The 12831-nt window shown below is 38.1% G+C and overlaps 1 protein-coding gene across 16 annotated transcripts in view; it reads right to left on the bottom strand.

The window, feature by feature from the left end:
- The window catches only part of SGCD (sarcoglycan delta), a 1054463-nt gene that overhangs the window by 608065 nt on the left and 433567 nt on the right, over nucleotides 1-12831 (bottom strand). The window lies entirely within an intron of this gene.

Here is a 12831-nt window from a genome sequence, read left to right as displayed (position 1 = left end):
AAGTCATGCACTAATGAATGCTCCACCTTACTGCCTCCCTGAAATCAACCAAGGTGAGCTATCTATGATTCTGTGTTAGTCCTTTTTGCATTACTATAAAGGAATATCTGAGACTAGGTGATTTATAAAGAAAAGAGGTTTACTTGGCTCATGATTCTACAGGCTGTACAAGCATGGCACCAGCATCTGCTTGGTCTTATATGGCTTTATTTCTAAAGCATTTATTTCCTCGGCTTATGGTGAGGCTTCAGGTAACTTTTAGTTATGGCAGAAGGCAAAGAGGGAGCAGGCGTATCTCATGGCAAGAGAGGGAGCAAGAGAGAGACAGAAAAAAATCCCAGACTCTTTTTTAACAACCAGATATCATGTGAACTCATTGCCAGGAAGAGGGCACCAAGGCATTCATGAGGGATTCGCCCTCATGATCCAGACGCCTCCTAGGCCCCACCTCCCACATCGGAGATCACATTTCAACATGAGACTTGGAGGGGACACACATCCAAACTATATTACCATACTTGCAACAAAGCTACAAGCATCTACCATGTGTTTTGCAAGGCCTTGTTGGAGGTACTGGGAGATACAGTGGGGAGAAGACAAACACAGTTATGCCCTCATGGAGCTTGACATATAATGTAGGATAATAACATTAAGCAAGTAATCACACAAATAAACACATAATTACAAACTGCAATATGTGCTGAGAAGAAAATTCCAGGGCACTATGAGAACAGTGGGTACTGAAGGAAGAATGACAGGGGAACATATGTGGATTGTCAGTCGGTGAAGAGAAGTCAGGGAGGGCACCTCTGAAATGAAACTGACAGGCAAGCTGAGAGAGAACTGGGCAGCAAAGGTGATTGGGGTGTTGAGGCCAGAAGTGTGTCCCAGTAGAGCCAAGTGTCTATGGAGATGCTAAATTGGAGAACGGGTCAGGCCTCAGAATTAGGGAAGGAGAAATCAGAAGGAAGTAGGAAGAAAGTGAAAAAAAGTCAGAATGGAGAATCAAGGAGAGCAAGCCTATTAGAGAAAAGCTTTAAAATTGCCGGATCCCTGTGGGGTGTGGCTGTCTTCGCCCCGCAGATTTGAGAACTGTTAATAAGTTAGCTAGATGGACACATGGCAAGGAAGCATGGCTATTTCCAGGTGTGACTGAGTTCCTTTTTCAGTGGAAAGTGTTTGAGTAATGTGTGGGGTATCTGTAAGTGCAAAGAAAGTCCAAAGTTGTCTAAAACTTCCTCCCTAAAACTTTATGTAGGTTTTATTTCCTAAATCAGTAGACATATTAGATGCAGGTCTCTGTTCAGTCAGAACAACTAATATGACAAAGCTCTGCTCAAAAATGGTTATGGAGGGCTGGGCACAGTGGCTCATGCCTGCAATCCCAGCACTTTGAGAGGCCAAGGTAGGCGGATCACGAGGTCAGGAGATCGAGACCATCCTGGCTAACACGGTGAAAATCTGTCTCTACCAAAAATACAAAAATAAAATTAGCCAGGCATGGTGGCTGGCATCTGTAGTCCCAGCTACTTGGGAGGCTGAGGCAGGAGAATGACGTGAACCTGCGAGGCAGAGCTTGCAGTGAGCCAAGATTGTGCCATTGCACTCCAGCCTGGGTGACACAGCGAGACTCCGTCTCAAAAAAAAAAAAAAAAAAAAAAGTTATGGAGTATCTCAGCTTCGTCAACACATCTTGGAAGTTGTAGGCACTACAGTACCTTTTAAGTGGTTTCTTTTATGTCCCTACAAAGCAACAATTAGTAATTTTAAAAAAAGATATATCAAAGTGATGTACTTCACCAACATACTGGAAAAGAGATACATTTACTAAAAAGAAAACTCCAATTAAATTCTAGAGCCCTCTGATAATCCCAAAAAGCCACTGCAAATAATAACAGACACCGGAAAAGAAAAAGAAATTGGAATCTAAGAGATTAGGGAAGTGCCAAATGCAGATACTAGAGGAACAGTTTTCATACAAAGTTAATTTTAAGTCAAAGAAGAACAAAAATGCTGTGTTGTCATACTTAAGCATCTCCACCAAAAAAGTTTTTGCTATTTCCTAAAAACTTCAAACAAAACTTGCAAGACACACTAGTCTACAATTCTTCAAATATAATTAAGATATTTCCTTTTTTTGAAGAATATATATCACTAAATTTTCATACTTAAGATATACTTAAGACCAAAAGCAATAAGTAAGCCAGAGAAAGTAATGACATTTCTTCCTAAAATAGCGTATCTGTAACTTTCAAACAGTTTGATGTGTTTAGTCTTAGAGACCAATATTTGCAAGATTTCTAAACCTTGTATGCAAAAGCCCAAGGCAACTGTCAATATCACCCAGGTCTGAAGCACTCTTTCAAGTTCATCCATCTGCAGGTTCAAGGATTCAACTAGAAAAATCAACAGATTTCCAAGCAGTATATAGTACAAATTGAAACATCTGGACTCCATCATCTTGCATGTTTGACAAAATTGGCACAACTCTGGAAAGTCCTAAAATCAGGTAAAAAAGTATTAAAATGGAATTCAGCTACGTTTCATAGGGAATGTAGGCTGAACAGTTTCCTCACTAAGCTGAATAGCTCTGAAAAAGATTCCATCTCTTAGACGTTTTTACTTTTTTCTTTTCATCTTTTAAGAGTTTTGATTTCACACAACATTGAGTAGCAAGATTAAAGAGCAGATGGAACATAAAGGGGTGTTGTTCTACCACTGAGAATGCCCATTGGCAAGTTTCCCCTCCCTTTTTTTGCAAACCATTCTTAATGGCCCAACTAAATTTCTATTCCCTCCATGCGACTTGCAGAAATATGGCTTCACAGAGCCCTTCCCTCCGGAACTCCTGCAGCCCTCGTTATCATTACAATTGGACCCTTAAGCAGATATTACCTGGTGAGGTCTCTTGAATTAAACAAAATACATATTTAATATATTGAGCACCTACTATATTTTAGCCTCTGATAAAATGTACTCACATCTTTAATTCATTTCATTGGCACAACTCTAAGAAATAGAAAACATTTTTATGTCAATTTTCCAAAGGAGAAAACTGAGGGCAGAAATGTCTTCAGTCACTGCAATCTTTCCCAATTATTTATAAATTTATGAAGACAGTTCCTCATGTTTTGTCTCTTCAAATAGTTAACAAGGTCTTAGAGAGCTGAGACCCATATTGTCCAGCTTTGTCCCTCTGAAAGCCAAGCACAGTGTTTTGTGCACTGCATGTACTCATATATGCCAGTGTTTTGATTTGATATTGAAAAGAACAGAAAGGCAATGCTTAGTTAAAATAAGCCCTCCACAAATCACTGACATTTGGGTTCAACACTCACTTCGAAATAAAATTCAAGATCCATTCACATTCGATACTAGAACCAAATATCAAATTAATATAAATGGGAGGCATTTCCATGTCTGTCATTCTTTTGGTACTTCCAGCATGGGCAGGAGCAGAGTGGAAATAGACAGGAATGCAAGCCCCCTCATTGGAAAGCAATGATGCTGACACCAAGGTTCACTGCCATTTCATGAAGGGAGCTGCAAGGGTGGGAGTGGGGAACAAGGCTGAAAAGGCAGAGAGAAAAGAAAGGGGAAAAAAAAGGCATTCACATTCTGTGGATTAAAAATCCAATGAAAGGAGAATAAGAAACCAGTCCATCAATTGATACAATTTTCAATGCAATCAACCTAAGCTTCTATATTTATTCCAAGGGGAAAATTGAACCTCAAGTCCAAAAATGACTCTCAGGTCCCATTCTCTGCCCAAATACACACACATTTACATTTATGGGTGACTATGTGGCTATATTCAAATTCTCAGCTCTAAAAGCTACAAGACTGTAAATAGACTCATTTTAGTCATTTTATAAAATTGTATTAGCTTTCCTGCCATTCTCCAAGGCAGGCAAAGTTCAGACGTGCAGAAAATGAAAATGATTTCTTTTTTTTTTTTTGAGACAGAGTCTCGCTCTGTCACCCAGGCTGGAGTGCAGTGGCATGATCTCGGCTCACTGCAAGCTCCACCTCCTGGGTTCACACCATTCTCCTGCCTCAGCCTCCCAAGTAGCTGGGACTACAGGCGCGTGCCACCACGCCTGGCTAATTTTTTGTATTTTTTTTAGTAGAGACGGGGTTTCACCATGTTAGCCAGGATGGTCTCCATCTCCTGACCTTGTGATCCACCCACCTCGGCCTCCCAAAGTGCTAGGATTACAGGTGTGAGCCACCGCGCCCAGCCGAAAATGATTTCTTTTGATAATAGCACTGGTAGATTCCAAAACCAGAAATCAGTTCGTGTCATTTCTGAGTGCCTGTTGAGTGATGCCTGGTCATAGCTTTGAGGTAACGGAGTAAATTTCAGCATAAGGAGTCAGTGGAATGTACTACCTCAGGACAGAAAAGAAATAAAAGAAGCCACTATCTAGCACCATGTAAAATTTCAGGTCAAACAGGTCTGGTTTACTAGGTGGAAAAAGCACAGTAAGCACAGCTGAGGACTGACTATGCCTCCCTCTATGAGGAAATTATGTGTCGTTAATGGTGGTGTCTGTTACGGACTTTGAGACAAAGTACATCACAGTCATGCCAAGCTAGTAGATTCCTCCATGGGTCTGATGGGCTCCTACGGAAACACGGACTCTGACAGCGTTCCTCAAAACTTGACTCTCACTCCTACATGTCTCACTCCTCCATTTGCATACACAAGTGGCGAGTTGATATGAATATCTTAACTATTTAGTATCTTCCTCAATCCTTAGTACTTGAGTATTTTCTTATAATCCCTCATTTGGGAAAGTAGAATCCAGCATTTTCCAAATGGAAGAACGTTTATCATGAATCAATGAGAGAAAGGAGAAAAAACAATAGTAAAATGTTTGGCTATTGAATTTAAAAGTCTCTGCAATGCACCTTAAGAAAGAAAAGATGTAGAGAGAAGCTGGGCTACATTGCCATCCCAATACCCACCAGGCAAGCTGAGAAAAGCAATCCTGTTAGCTGGAGGAGAAGGAGGGACGTTAGATAAACACCAAGATGATTAGATGACATGAAGATAAATGGCTGCTTTGCCTCATCCCCAGGCTTAGTGTGTGGGCTATTATAGAACCCATTCAAGTTAAGGATTTTAGAGTCAAGGGGAATTATGGTTCATACCCTACATGTAATTCAGGAGGCAGAATGTTTTAGCTGTGCCCTAAGCCAGTGTTTTGATGTGCATGTGAATTGCTTTCTGCAGATCCAGAGGAACATGGGGGAACAGTAAATAGCTTCCCATCTTCTGAGCAGGGAGAAGGCATCAGTTGAGAGAACAGGAGGTTCAAATAGTCCTCAAGGACAAAACGATGGGGGAATGGTGATGAGTACAATGCACCATCTCTTCAGAAACCATAGTAGGACATGAGAGGATGATTGCACATCTTAGCTGAGACCAAAGAAAAAAGGGAGTCAAATCCAATACTGACTGATTTATTCAGCCCTACCTGGTTCCCTGGTCCTTGACCACTTGCTCAATGGAGAGCTGCGCACACTATTAAGACCTCACGCCACACTGCAGAACAACCTCCATCACACACACCTCAAAAGGGGTCTCTGGCTACCAAGTTTAACACCCTTATAACACAGAGTCTGTGACTCCTCCCTTCCAGACTCAGGTGCAACACTGCTTATTGAACATGGGATGTAGCTTCCCCAACAGTAGCCTGGAGAGGTTGTTTGAAAATCTCAGAAGTGTAGACAAAATATTGACCAATGGAAGGAAGCAATCTGTGTTTATTTGCAAAACTGCAGCCAGTTTTGTAATTTAACTTTTTGTGCTTCCTTCCTTCCTTGGCTTACCTCTCTTTATCCACCCCACCCCCACCCCCACCACCCTGGGACTACAAACTCATTAGCAGGTAAATTCTGTCGCACATTCTGTTTCCTAGAGAATCTAGGGTAAGGAACCCTGGCACTTGAAATTAACTCCAGAAAGGAATATAAGAGTGGGGGAAAATCCAAAGTTTGACCTGAAATTAACAATAAATGGCTGCATGTGACTGAATTTAACAGTCAAAACTAGACTGGAAGGCTGATGGAACTGAGGCCGTAGAAAAAGAGAGTTACATTTTCATACATCTGACTTTGTGACTTTGGAATAAAACAGTTGCTATATTCAGAAACATTAAGAAGTTCACACTTCTTAATTTAAACATATAATTATGATTCAAAATTAAGGAAGATCCAGGAAGTAGGAAGGAAAGATGAGGAAAATGTTCATGTCTACACTGCAAACATATAATAGCTCTCCCATCTCTTCTGTATCACTCATTTCTTGTTTTACAGTAGAATTAGAAAGTATAAGCAGTGACTAAGAAGTTAACATAGAAGAGCATGGGTTTAAATGTCCAACATATATAGCCTTGGTTTTATTTCTGCAATTCACCAGCTTTGTGCCCTTGGGCAAGTTACTGAAGCTCTCAGTCTCTTCATCCATAAAACAGAGACAACAGAGGATGCCCTTGGGATCTGCTCTGAGGGCAAACATATAGTTCTTAGTCCTGTGACTGGGAAACGGTAAGCACTTAATTACTGTGAGCTATGATTACTATTATCAAGGTGTTTGGTTGAATGAAATTTGAGGAACTAACTTGTCAATGAGAATTTTCTCTGTGATACAAAAGTGAATGTTTACTACAGAGTTTGAAGCAAAAATAGTTTTTCTTGTTCTCCATCCTACATAAAAACTTTTCCATTCTCCCAAAGGTAAAATAGACGACAGGGTATCTTTAGGATAAAACAAAAATTCCCAATCTTTGATATGTTTGTGCATTGATTCCCTTAGTTTCAAAAATATTTATGATAGATATCTGGAAACAAAGCCATAGACACTTGTAAGTAAAAAGACACATGGTAAAGAAATGTATTATGCCAATATCTAAGCAGGCTATAAGGGTAATCCAGTCTGCTATTTTTGCAAATCAAGTTTTATTGGAACTCAACCACAGCCATTCATTTACGTATGGTCTATGGCTGCTCTTGCATATAAGGAGAAAGTTGTGTCCTGACAGAGGCCTTGTGCTACACAAAGGCTAAAATATTTACTATCTAGCTCTTTAGAGGAAAAATTTGCTGGCCTCTAATCTAAGAGAAGAAATTAAGGGAAGAGGCAAGAATAGGACGAACAAGTTGGAAGAAAAGACAGAAAATATCAAGTGAAGTAGCTTCAAACAATAAGCTACTATTACATGATGATGGGCACACATGGAGAAGAGGCAAAAAAAAAAAAAAACCAGAAACTTAAATCAAGCACAATGTTAGCAAAGGCTACAGGCATAAATGCTATAGAGGGCTAAATATTGAAATCAAGAATACATGTGCAATTTCTTCCTCAAAATCTTAAAATAAAAATGCTTCATCTTAGGAAATATAACTCAACAAAGCACTTATAATAAGAGATACCCTCTTATAAGAACTGAATCCAGCAATAATTAGATTTAATTTGTTACAGTTGTTGATTTATATGATTCAGGACACATCTTGAGACTATAAAGAATATTTTCAAATAAATGTGATTTTGTGGCATTTTCACTTTATTACTTTTAATAAATGAATTGCAGGAATAAAATATAGAAAGTGAAGCTTTTTTAATAGAAAAACTCGGAAGATCGATTATTTAAGAATTTCAAATGAGTATATATAAGACTGATGCTGGAAAAGATCTTTGTGCTGATATATCTCAGTTAAAAATAAATTTCACTGCCTTCTAGTTTCATATTATAATCTTTTAATAATGTAGCTTAAGATAATGACATATTTCCTTTTCTGAGATAGTGTTATTTATTATGTAATTATTACATCTCATGGCAAAGCACTTGTGAAAAATATGTCTTAAAGATTTGAAAATATGTGTAAACTGTTTCAGACAGATTTCAGTTCATGAATTATACTGACTGAAATATTAACTGAAAGCTAATTTACTAAAGAACACATTTCTTTGCTTAAGAACCCACAATTTTCTATTTTCTTTCAAATTCAAGTCTTCCATGAGACTTAAGAAAAATATGTCAGCTTTTCTCGATAATCAAAAACACTTTCCAAAAATCTACATATTTAACAATACAAGATTTGTTAAAGAAGGTATTCTCATGTAGCCATTAAAATTACATTGGAATAATTCATGACAAGAAAAATACTTATAATATATGAAATAAAAACTTTACAATGGATTTCAATTATGTAAGAAAAACATCTGTGTAAATATTTATAAAAATGCACAGTGATCACCTCTGAAATTGGGAAATTAATGACTCATTTTCCTGTAGATACTTTTCTATATTTCATGAATTTTATTTATCCGATGTTTATTCTAGCTGTAGTTAACAGAAGTAATAAATTCTACTAAATGTTTCATAAACAGTATTTAAATATCCAAAATTGGTTATTACAATCTGAAAAAAATACAGCCTCTTCTGAAGCCAAAGATATGATAGGTTTTTTGTTTGTTTGTTTGTTTGTTTTGTTTTGTTTTTTTTTATGAGTGGTTCAGAGAAAGATAATATATATCTTGGCTGAGACTCAAATTTTCAGATGCTAGATTTTTTTCATTTGCTTAACTCTAATTTCAAAGAATAGATCATTTAAAATTAATAATCATGTCTTTAAAGTTTAAATTATTCCAATTACTCAGTAAATATTCAGAACATAAAGTAAAACCTACATATTTTTGTTCTTTAAGAAAGTTTATAGCTTTACTTATGACTATATTCTGATGAATTACAACCACACATTTTTGCACACATAGCACTAGACATTTTTTAAGGCTCTTTGGTTATTTCATTTGACCTTCCAAATAATCTTGCAAAATAGCCAAGACAGATATTACCATTCCTATAATGGTGGGAATGAGGCTCAGAGTGCTGGTCACATATGCTAATAAAAGTTGAGGAATGAGATGGAAATTCCAAATCCCATTATTTTTCAAAGATAGCATGCTGCTTCTCAAAACAATGATGAGAAGTCTTCTGCCTTCAAAGATGGTTAAAGAGAAAAAGTGTATCACTCATATCTAAGTATTTTTTTCTTAATGATGAGAAGTTAAATGACAGCTTTTATAGTACAGACTGAGATTTGCAGTCAAAACTAGGAGGTCTCAATTCTAGTCCTTGCTATCATGCTAGTATGCTGTGTGATTTTTTTGAATGCTCTAGCTGTAGGAATATAAAATCTTTTCCTGCTACCTAATTCTAAGTGCCTGCTAAATAAATTCAAAAACAATTGAGCAAATAGATAGTAATGACTATCTTCCATTTGCTCCTCCACATTGACTCTTGCCTTCTCTATCATGCTGAGTACCCCAGAAGGCTTGTCCGTAAGGACTGCATTAATGGGCTCTCTGGTCCTCAACATCCCTGGTTGGGCGTGGCCAATAGGGAACATGAACAGACTGGAGAGAAGGCTGTGAGTGGGGTCAGGTCACTTACTCTTTTTGTTCCCTCCGCTCTCCCCTTTAGGACTAGAAGTGGCTGTAGCTCCCTCAGCTGTATCAAGGCCCAGAGCACAGCACTCTCCAGGATTGCTTTAAACTCTTCCCACATTCTCAGCTTGAGTAGGCCCTCAGTTTCTTAACTGGTAAAATGGAAAAATAAGAGAAACATTTTCTCTGGCTGATTTGACTTCACAGAAAAAGTTATTCTTTCCCAAAGTGGGCAAGGCTAAGGAGTGTCTAGGATTGGTGGGAACTCACAGAAGTTTAGAGAAAAGAGGATTCTCAGACAGCATCCAGTAAAATTCAAAACCCTTATCCTATAGATGTGGAAATGGTGGACCACAGTGTGATTCAGTCATGATCAGTAGCTTTAGTTTCTAAACTTCCAGCACTCAATGCATAGTCCTTTCCACCAGTGGGAACCTAAGGGCTAAACCTTATCATGGTGCAAAAAAAAAAAAAGCAAAAAAAAAATACAATTTCCTGTTCATTTGAATCACCAACTTTGATATTACATACTTCTTGAAGAATATTAATTTGAGTGACTCACATAATTTTAACATTTGAGCATACATTAAGAAGCTAATATTTTAACATATCATTTCAAAATTTGGATATAAATTAAGAAACTAATATTTTTGTGTCACATTATTTTAAAAATCACAAAATTGAAATACTCAAAAAACTGTGATTACACTGTATTTCCTATCAACGATAAGTTAAACAAAGAACCCTATTCAAACCACTTTACTACTGTACCAATTATAGTTACTTTTAATATATCCTTAAATTATCAAAGTTATGTGTGTGTTCGTGAACAGAGCTACACGATAATGCTTTTCCCCAACAATGAGAGAAGACAACCAGAATGGAGAAAATCTCTTGTTTATACCCTATAGCAAACAGTTTATATTGCTGATTGTATACTTAGCAGAAAAATATTTTCCCCCCTTGATTCGACACTACATATCTAGTCCTTTGTAGAGTTTATGGCAAAGTGGAGTTAAGGGAATAATGAGGGATGGAGGTTTTGAGCAGGTGGGATTAATGGTCTTTCTAAAGAATGTTGATGGACAGTCACCCATTAGACCTAAGCAACAGGCTGGGGACCAGCTTTGGAGTCCAACACCTGGCTCTGTTTATTCCTAACTACACTTTCTAAGGTGCATTTTATAATTTAAGAGTTAGTTTTCTCATTTGGAAAACAGTGAAAGTAATACTCATGCCCATAGTGCATGTGAAGACTAAATGAGATAATATATAAGAAAGCACTGAGTCCAGTTCTGTCATAGAGTCAGGACTTAGTAAATTTTATTCGCTGTTTTAGTTACTTTTACTATGGTGACCACAGCTATTTGTTCATGGCCAGAGAAGATATTAAAGATCTCAGTGACTAAAGTTAAGCATATCATCAGAATCCTGTCTTTAACAAGTGTGATATATCTCATTCTTCTTGCTTTACAGAGAAATCCTGATAATTTTGCTCACATAAGCATTAAGAACCTCAAATGCAAAAAATCTTTGAGCATGCTTCAACTAAAATTTGTCAAGGATCAGGGATGCATGAAAATAAGCCATTTCTATGTAATGTATTGACAGTTTCTATTTTCTTGGATTTGTCTCAGAAGGCAACAGTAAACCACTCTGCCTTAAACCAGATGTGAAAATCAAGAGTTCTTACTAAGAATGCCTGCACTAGAATTTAATTGTGACATATTTGAGTGCGGAATCCCAAGTAGAAGTTGGTGATTTCCAACAATCAGCCCATTAAAAGACCTTAAAATGACCCAGGGACATGAAAAAATATACATTCCTAGTCTCCACCCCTGGAATTTCTAATTCAATAGGTTTGGGGTGTTCTGTACAGCCGCATATGTGCGTTTTTGGTATTTTTCTTGAGGCAGAGTCTGACTCTGTCACCCAGTCTGGAGTGCAGCGGTGCGATCTTGGCTCACTACAACCTCTGTCTCCCAAGCTCAAGCGACTCTCCTGCCTCAGTCTCCTAAGTAGTTGGGACTACTGGTGCATGCCACCACGCTCTGCTAATTTTTATATTTTTAGTAGAAACGGGGTTTTGCCATGTTGGTCAGGCTGATCTCAAACTCCTGACCTCAAGCTATCTGCCTACCTCAGCTTCCCAAAATGCTGGGATTACAGGTGTGAGCCACCGTGCCCAGCCACAGCTGTGTTTTAATATTCATGGGATTCTGCTCAACAGCAAGATTTGGGAATATGAGAAATGAACAACGACTAAGGAAGCCTTAGTTTTAGTCTGACTAACTTACAGAGTACTCTTTGCAATACTTTCTTCTCTTGGCCTTGGTTCACATATTTGTAATATGAAGGGGTTGCATTACAACATCTTTAAGACCTCTTCTATAATCTGCCGTACTGGGAGCCTTATGATTCTTACCTGGTGAAAGTGGAATAGCTAAAAGTAAGTGGAAGGAGCTAGAAAGAAGAATAAATACTCTGGTAAATGTAAAAAAGATCAATGCACATTCGGCCCATCAGGTGGAATTTTGGCAGGTCAACTGATTTTTTGATAGCTTTTTGGAAGACTCTCCTGCCACATGAAGCAAAAACAGTACCTGCAACCTTCTGTTTCCTCTTATCTCAGAGGTGTGCTGCCTGTGCAGCAGGGCTGACAGGCTCCTGCATCCTGAAATGTGCGCAGGTTAAAGTTAATGAAAAACTAGCCTTGGCAGGAAGCCCACTGACACCTCAACTCTCCCAGTCACTGGCAAGGAGCACAAGTCAGTCTGTGAAGACGGAGGGCTGCTTGGCTCTATCAGCTGCCCACTGACACAGAGCAGCTGAGAAGCCATCATGCTGGACACTGCAGACATTATCCAGAGTAAATTCTGTGTGCTTCTTTTTTTTTTTTTCCTAGCCCACGACATTACTAGGTTTGTCTGGCTTTCCATAATTTGGTATTGGTGTTTCTTCCCCACTAAAAAGAAAGGTTGTGACCTATAGGCTCAAGAGATAACTAGGTTGAAAACATAAATTTGTTTGGCCTCCACAGTGTTTTTATAACATTTAAGTCACCATTAGAAAACTGAAATATTTCGCATACAAAGCCAATTTTTCAGATTCTCCTATAAAACACTAAAGATCTGGCAACACGGCACCACTCACAATATTTTAGAGCTGAGTAATAGGCTGCCCTTTTTAGAAGAAACATAATCTCTAAGCTTCCCTAGACCCCACCACTCCTTATTGTATCTCTGGCAAAAAGTCTAATATATATGACCATTTAAACTTGTTCCAGATGGACAGATAGACAGACAGACAGATAGATAGATAGATAGATAGATAGATAGATAGATAATTTTTCATAGAGAAATACTTTGGTGGCTACA

This window comes from Pongo abelii, chromosome 4 (assembly GCF_028885655.2).
Source record: "Pongo abelii isolate AG06213 chromosome 4, NHGRI_mPonAbe1-v2.0_pri, whole genome shotgun sequence".
Lineage (NCBI taxonomy): Eukaryota > Metazoa > Chordata > Mammalia > Primates > Hominidae > Pongo > Pongo abelii.
The sequence above is the reverse complement of the archived record's forward strand: the minus strand, read 5'-3'. Positions and strand labels throughout refer to the sequence as shown.